Source organism: Trachymyrmex septentrionalis, unplaced genomic scaffold (genome assembly GCF_001594115.1).
Source record: "Trachymyrmex septentrionalis isolate Tsep2-gDNA-1 unplaced genomic scaffold, Tsep1.0 scaffold129, whole genome shotgun sequence".
Classification (NCBI taxonomy): Eukaryota; Metazoa; Arthropoda; class Insecta; order Hymenoptera; family Formicidae; genus Trachymyrmex; species Trachymyrmex septentrionalis.
The window spans coordinates 550,449-558,658 of record NW_017304428.1 but is presented as its reverse complement, the minus strand read 5'-3'; the positions used below and the strand labels follow the sequence as shown (position 1 = coordinate 558,658).

The following is an 8,210-nucleotide window of genomic DNA, read 5'->3' as shown; positions in this document are numbered from 1 at the left end:
ACTTTTTACTATTGCCACTGACAAGGTACGAGGGCAAGTCAATAAGTTTTTAGAAAATCTATCAAAGGACTCATAGTGTCACATTACTTTTTGACAAGTAGCATCTTTCAGCTGATTACTGTCAAATTTTGAGCGGAATTCATCGCGTGGTTTCATTTATATAGACGATTAAAGCGAACAACCTTTGTACTTTTTGCAAAATGGAAAAAAACGAGTTTCGTGCAGTAATCAAACATCTACATGAAAGGTTTAACGCCGAAAGAAATCAAAGCCGAGTTAGATAATATTCATAGCACATCTGCACCAACGTTTGCGACTGTATATAATTTGGTGAATTTAAACGTGGTCGTGCATTCACATGTGATGCATCTCGTTCGGGACGTCCAATTGAGACTGCTACGCCAGGAATCATCGATAAAGTCCACGATATTGTTTTGACTGATCGACGAGTGAAAGTGCGCGAGCTTGTTGAGGCCACAGGCATATCACATAGCACAGTGATTTCAATTTTGCACGAACAATTGGGTATGAAAAAACTATCGGCAAGATGGATGCCGCGTTTGCTCACTGTGGACCATAAGCGCGACCGTGTAATGATTTCAAAATAATGTTTGGAGATATTTTAACGTAATCCAGATAAATTTCTTCGTCGATTCATTACTGTGGACGAAACATGGATCCATTACTTCACACCCGAGACGAAGGAATAGTCAAAACAATGGAGGTTCACCAACTTTGGGTGAATCAACTCCGAAGAAGGCGAAGACCGTGAAGTCGGCTAGAAAGGTGATGGTCACAGTTTTTTGGGATGCACGTGGTATAATTCATATCGATTATCTTCCGAAGCAAATGATCAATGGCGATTACTACGCAGCCTTATTGGACCGTTTCAACAACATTTTAAAGAAAAAATGTTTCCATTTGACGAAGAAGAAACAATGCTCATCAAGACAATGCACGGGTTCACACGTGCCCGGCACCGATGGCCAAATTCAACGAATTCCTTTACGAATTGCTTCCCCATCCAACATATTCGCTAGATTTAGCCCCCTGCGACTATTTCCTGTTTCCAAACCTGAAGAAATGGTTCGAAGGAAAGAGATTCATTACTAGAGAGCAGTATCACCCTCATCGCCGAAACAGAGGTTTATTTTGAAGGGTTGGACAAATCATATTATTCAGATGGCTTGAAAAGGTTGGAGAATCGTTGGAACAAGTGTATCGAGCTGAAAGGAACTATGTTGAGAAATAAAAATGAATCGATGAAATAAAATGTATTTTACTATATTTTACTATGTTTTTCTACAAACTTATTGACGTAACTGTTAAAATTTAAATGATTAAGAGTAAGAAACTGATAATATGGTATTAATTCTATGATTTATTAGTTTTGTAGACATGTATAGGGGAGACTGGGGCACCATGAGTCACAAAAATTCAAAAGTACTCTTAAAAGTAGATCTAAATATAAAAATTTTTATATCTTTTTTTTTAATAATTAAAACATAATGCATATTTTAAAATTTAATAAGTATATTTAGTAAATATTTACAAGGTTTTTAAGAAAAAATTAAAATATATTTTTTAAGAAATGGTGCCCCATACCCGAGGTACTATAAGTCATACACAAAATAGCAGAATTACGCAAGAAGTAATGGTGACAAAAGTTGAAAAGTTTTTTCAATTAACATTCTTAGAGTATTCATTAATAAAATATAATTATTAAATAACATAATAGAAAATTATAAAAAAATAAATGAGAAATAATCATTAATTTAAGATAAAAAAAAATCTATTACGAGAAAATAAAACTAATTGCTTAGAAATATGCCTTTTTAGTACCTATACTTTCTATATTGTTCTGTTTCACCTTGAATATTTAATGTATAGCCCATGGTACCCCAATTATACATTTAACTAAACATTTAATAGAAAACGATAAAAAATAAATGTTAGATTATTATTTATAAGATAGTAAGATGAGAAAAGATACGCAAAAAAACTTGTACCTTATCCTCATACACGTATGTTCTACTGCCAAAACAATATTAAAACATTGTTATGCGATTAAAAAGTTACTATTGCACCACGAAAACCATTAATAATCAATGTTTCTCGATACAATGGAATTTAATTACTGCTACTGAGATAAAAAGTATGGGCAACGAAGTAACAGTCGTATTGTATCAGTAGTATCAATTTAAACATTCTAGATTATGTTAAACAATCGATGATCCATGGTACCCCGTAACCCATGATGCCCCGGTTTCCCCTATATACGAGAGTGAATTAAATATAAACCGGATTTACTTCTGTACGTGCCATGAGGTGAACGAAGAGAGATGCGGCTTCTAAACGTCATAGTTAGGAATCCACATCATTCCTTTAGTCAGTATCATGATGTCAGACCAAGAGATATCCTCGTCCATTGCGCAATAGGTTAATATCAAACATAAAATTATATAAAGACTTTTGTTATCAAATAAAAATAAATCTAAGTAAAGGGCATATAAGAGTCAAAAATAAATAAAACTTGAATATAAAAACATATACATATAATAATACAGATTCTCGACATCATTCCTCTAAAAATCTTGATGATATAAAATATCTCAACAATAAAATACCTCGATGTTCTAATCAAACAATAATTACATGTTTCGGCTTCTTGATCGAGCCGTCTTCAGATTTATTATAATAGCAATCCGCAGTAAACGAGTGAAACGATAATACCAAGTAAAGATAAGTTAAGTTAACGATCTCTGATGGATTGTACGTTGACAGACAGAATTGTTTTCAAACAGCTAATCGACTGAGTGTTAAAATTTCAATGAATCTATGAATAATATGAGAAAATTGAGAACAATTCAAACTAATTTATACAAATATCAATCAAAATAAAACTCACTGGAGAAGTGAGACAAAATGTGATAATGTTAAAACATATGTCCAGTGATGGTTAATAACATTCTTTTATGTAAAAAGAGTCAATCACATAATTTAACAAACGAGATGGTTGGACTAACATGTGAACGTTACAAAAAACAAGCGATGACTAAACAAAGACTAGCAAAATTTACACAGTACCGGTGTAAAATCATATACTGTTTATTATTGGTAAATATGACTTATGAAGATGTATAGTATCCGTCTGTAGATTTAAACTATTTTTTTGTTTTTTAATATTAATCATTTCAGAAATTAAACGTTTACTTAGTACGGTTCCATAATTAAAATGTTATCCCAATCAAATTCATGTTTGAATCGTAGTCCATGTTCGATTATTATCGAAAAATTGAAAATTTTCCAGTTTACATGGTTACGATGTTCTGTAATTCTCGTCTTAAGTTGTTTTCCTGTTTGACCAACATAAGACGCATCACAATCTCTATAATTGATTTTACTACATTATTTTTATTAAATAAATATGGACACCGATCTTTTTGATCTTTAATAGTTATTATCAAGTTTTTTACGATAGAGGATGCAAAACTATCCAAAATTTTGAGAAGGCTTAAGGCACAATTCGGTAACAACACCCTTAAGAAGACTCAAATGTATGAGTGGCACTAACAATTTTTAGAAAGACGAGAAGCAGTTGAAAATAAAGCTCACCGACGTCGGTTTCAGCTGGAAAAATTTCTGCAACTGTATTTTTTTTATTTCAAAGGAGTTTTGTACATTTCTCCATGAACATCGTACTGTAAACACCGCATACTACTGCCAATTTTTGAATGAAACAAAACTCGCATATCGTCGGAAAAGACGCGAATTTCCAATACGAGACGTTACCCTGCTGCACGATAATATCTATACAGCTGCCAAAACTTGATAAAAAATTGAGAATTTTTTCTGGACTACACTAGAACATTCTCTAGACTTATCACCCTGCGATTATCATTTGTTTGGATTACTAAAAGAAGCATTTGGAGGACAGAGATTTGATGTTGCTGTCGAAGCGTTCTTGCGCAATTGACTGGTGTCACAATTACCTTTATTTTAGCGGAATAGAAAACTACCTATCCCTATTGAGAAAAATGTTCCGGGGATTACGTAGATAAATAACTTTATACATTTGTATTTTTATAGTGCTTCAATAAATTAAAAAAAAAAATAAATCCAGTTTTTATTTAATTCACCCTCGTATATTTAAAACTTAATACTCGATTTATATTTATTATAGCATTAAAGTATGCGTACTTATTATACAGCATTTATATAATAAAAAAATCACGAATTTGGTATTAAATTATCGAAATATGGTAATAGTCGTAAATTTTTATTAATTAACATATTAAGAATTTTATGCACGATCATATATGTGAATACATCAAATACGATAGAGAGCGTCAAAATCAATAAAATTTTGGGTGTTACAAATAATATATTATATATTCTTTTATTAAATCAATTTATTTCAGATATAATTGCGAGCCGATTTTATTTAGTGTCTTTAAGTGTCATCGTTCTTCAATTATCCTATTGATACTTACGTTTGTCGACAGTCTTTAATATTATATCTATTATATAGTCGATCCTATTGCACTTAATTTGTTTGATTATTTAGTTTAAATGTCATGCCCTTTATTACAGGAAAAGTATCTAAAATACATGCGCATGATGTCATAGAACAAAATGTAATCGCAGTGCATGCTTGCATCACAGTACTTTACTGTGATAGATTTCCTAACTTCAATAGTCGTCAACTTTAATGCTTAATATCTCGGTTTGCGCGGCAGAGCGACACATTAGGCCTGTTCTTTTTAGCTGAACTTTTACACCAATTCATCTTTCTTCCTTTTCTCTTCAGAAGGCCTCTTTTTTTGCAAATCTGTAAAAGAGGAAAAAAGTAATTGTTATACAAGAATTAGTCGATAATACAGACGCCTTTAGGGTCTCCTTAAGGGAGTCGATTGTGTATCTTGAAATGAGATGAAAAACTACAAAAATGAGCAAATTCAGTAGTAAGGTTGCATTCGGAAATATCCTGAGTGTCTCCGTGTATCATTTTATCCTAGTTGTTCATTCAATGTTAAACAAGGATAAGATACACGGGGGGTGGGAGGGAGGGGCATCCGAGTGATATTTCCGAACGCAGTTTTATTAATCAATTAAATTATGAATAATAAAAATTTTATTTTTAGACCATACATGTGAAACAACTAATATGAACTAGAAATTAATTATACCGGTCGAAGCTAAATCTTTAATGCTTAAATAATTCAATGTGAGTTAGTAGCGGAGACTCGGGCTATAATTAACACTTTTTGAAAAAGTAGCTGTAATTTCGAATCCAGATATTGTTTGGATATATTACTTTTTGTAAGTGATAATATGATCATTTACTTAATACTTAAACAAGACTTTTTTTTTTAAATCAGTGATAGATTTTCGACAAGACACTATTTCTGGAAAGAGTGTCATGTTAATTTTTGCCCTGCATTTCGGGCAAGACTAAACAATCCAGGGATAATTATTAACATACGAGACATACATTTTTTATTTGAGGTTAATAAATGATGTGATATACAATTATTTGCTTATAACAAAAACAATAAAGATTATTACATCGATTATTCATTAAATGTAGCTAGTAACATTATATTACGTACTATTTAGGAACATAATTACAACATATAGTTCTTATTATATTAATCAGTTTTTGATTTAATAAACTGATTTATTAATAAAAATATCGAATAAATCTCTTTAAAAAGCAAAAAATATCGGTTTATTAAACATGTAGCTAGCATTATATTATTACTATTTAAGAAAAATCATAGCATAGTGTTCTTATTATATTAATCAGTCTTCAATTTAATAAACTTATTCCTTAATCAAATCACGGCTTAATCAATTCATCATCAGAATGATAAATACAAATAAATGAGATAGCGTTATCTTTTACGCATTTCACGTGAGCCTATTGTTTACACAATATACATTACACCCACTCCTCGCCAGAAATAATCCATTATCTTCATAGGCTTCATCACACATAATGCAAAACCATTCTTCTTGATCATTTTCATTAAAAACTTTCTTCTTTACATTCTTAAAACTAAATCGCGGGGTAAGTATTAACAATGTTGTAATTTGTCCCCGAAATCTGTTAATATAAACCCCATCCTAATATTTATTAAAATTAATTAAATTTATCAAAAACTAGTAAGATAGGATTCAAAATAACGTAGAGAACTAAAAATAAATTAATATCAGAGTCATATGAAACAAATTGAAGGAAAAAATGATGATAATTTAGACAATAATCAAAATTTAAGCATACCAAAATTTTGGGTTACCTGACTAAAATTCAGCATCACTTCCTGGTACGATGTCCAGCAGGATAATGCGTGTCCTAAGCTGCAGAGTGTTATATAGAACAAAGAAAGTATGGAATGGAACATCTAAAACGGATAATATTTTTAAATTGAACGTTAATATTTATCTCTGTTAATTATAGCTCCGGTCTCTCTCTCTCTCTCTCTCTCTCTCTCTCTCTCTCTCTCCTTCCCTCCCTCTCCCTCTCCCTCTCCCTCCCTCCCTCCCTCCCGCTGTTTTACAGGAGAACTGTTTTCTAAAACCCAATTGGTGTTCTGTTGTAATATCATTGTTTCCCAAAAATTCTTCTATTTGTCTTTTTACAAGTCTAATACTTTCTCAAATATTGGTAGTATATTAATAAACCTATACCTCGCTCGCTTTTTTAGCTCTTTTTATTTTTGAAATCGGTATAATTGTAGATGTTTTCCACTCTTCTGGGCAGCAACCTTCCTTTAAAGAACTATTTATTATATTAATAAACTCATCATTTATTACATAAAAAATGCTGCTTTTAATATGTCAGTAGTTATTCCCTCAACCTTTCTTTTTTGGTAATCCCAACAATTTCCTTTAACTGTTCTACTGTGACCATTTCAAAATATGTACCATTTCAAAGTTATCTATTGTTCCCCTATTATTATAGTAATTATACAGGGTGTCCGAAAAATTGCCTGCAAAACTTCAAGAAGTTCGAGATCTAAAAAGAAGGAAAAAAAGCTACATAAACGTAACTCCAGAAATAAGTCATTTCCGAGATATAATCACTTTTATGTTAAAATACTATGAAATAAATTGTGATTATTAATATAAAAAGTAAATTACAATTTTTTTTAACATAAAAGTGGTTATAATTCGAAAACGATTTATTTCCAGATCTATGTCTATATAATTTTGTAATAATTTGTATAATTGAAGTATTGCAGGCGATTTCCCGAACACCTTGAATAAATAACTTTTTTACACGTATTACTAAATTTAGTACCTTCATTTATCAAATTTATTATATTACTAATACTCTGTATGTAATACATATTAAATTTATCAGCTATATTGTACCCTTCAATATGTTATCTAATATTTCAAAATCTATATTCTCTACCTTCTTTAAACCAATTGATTTTCACTTCTTATTACTTCTTTCAAAGTTTTCCACATATCTGTGGGATTTTCTCTATTAGATCTATCATATGAACTCTGCAAAATTTTTTATAATAGAAAGGCAGGGGAGAGGAAAGGGAGGGAGGGAGAGGAGGGAGATACTGCGTATAAGAAGTTCGTAGAATATACAGGAATGTCTTCAAAAATATTTTCATACAGTACCATAAACTTCCAAGAAACATTTTAAAGATGTTTAGAAAACATCCTACGTTAAATAAAATGCGTTCGGTATACAAATATTCCAATAACGCATGAAATAAAATGTTCTAAAAAGATTTATTTAAATGTTATTAGAATATTTTGAGAACTAAACGAATAGACGTAATAGTCTAATATCATTCAAAACATTCTTAGAAACATCTTAAGAATATTCTTTCCAAACGTTTTTAGAATATATGGAAAGTACCCTGTGAGAATATTCTTTGAACATATTGTGCTGTTTGGATCGAGCAGGTAGGTTAGGTTCTGATCCGATAATCGTCTTACTGGAAAACTTGACATAAATACAAAAACTTGACAAAATATTTCAATAATACATTATTAAATTCATTTTTTATTATATAAATACTGTATAAATAAGTATGGATATGATTTAATGCTATAATATCTTATATATTGCCGAAAAATTACAATTTTTTTCTCTGCACTTATCATTTTTATTGATAATCAAACTCGGATGATGACATTAAAATCACAGTTTTAAATAAAAATCGAATATTATTAAATTT

General features: G+C 30.5%; 1 protein-coding gene across 2 annotated transcripts in view; it reads left to right on the top strand.

Annotated features, from left to right (window-relative positions):
- Positions 1 to 8,210, top strand: part of LOC108756598 (adrenodoxin-like protein, mitochondrial) — a 29,948-nt gene that overhangs the window by 2,182 nt on the left and 19,556 nt on the right. The gene's annotated exons all lie outside the window — the stretch shown is intronic.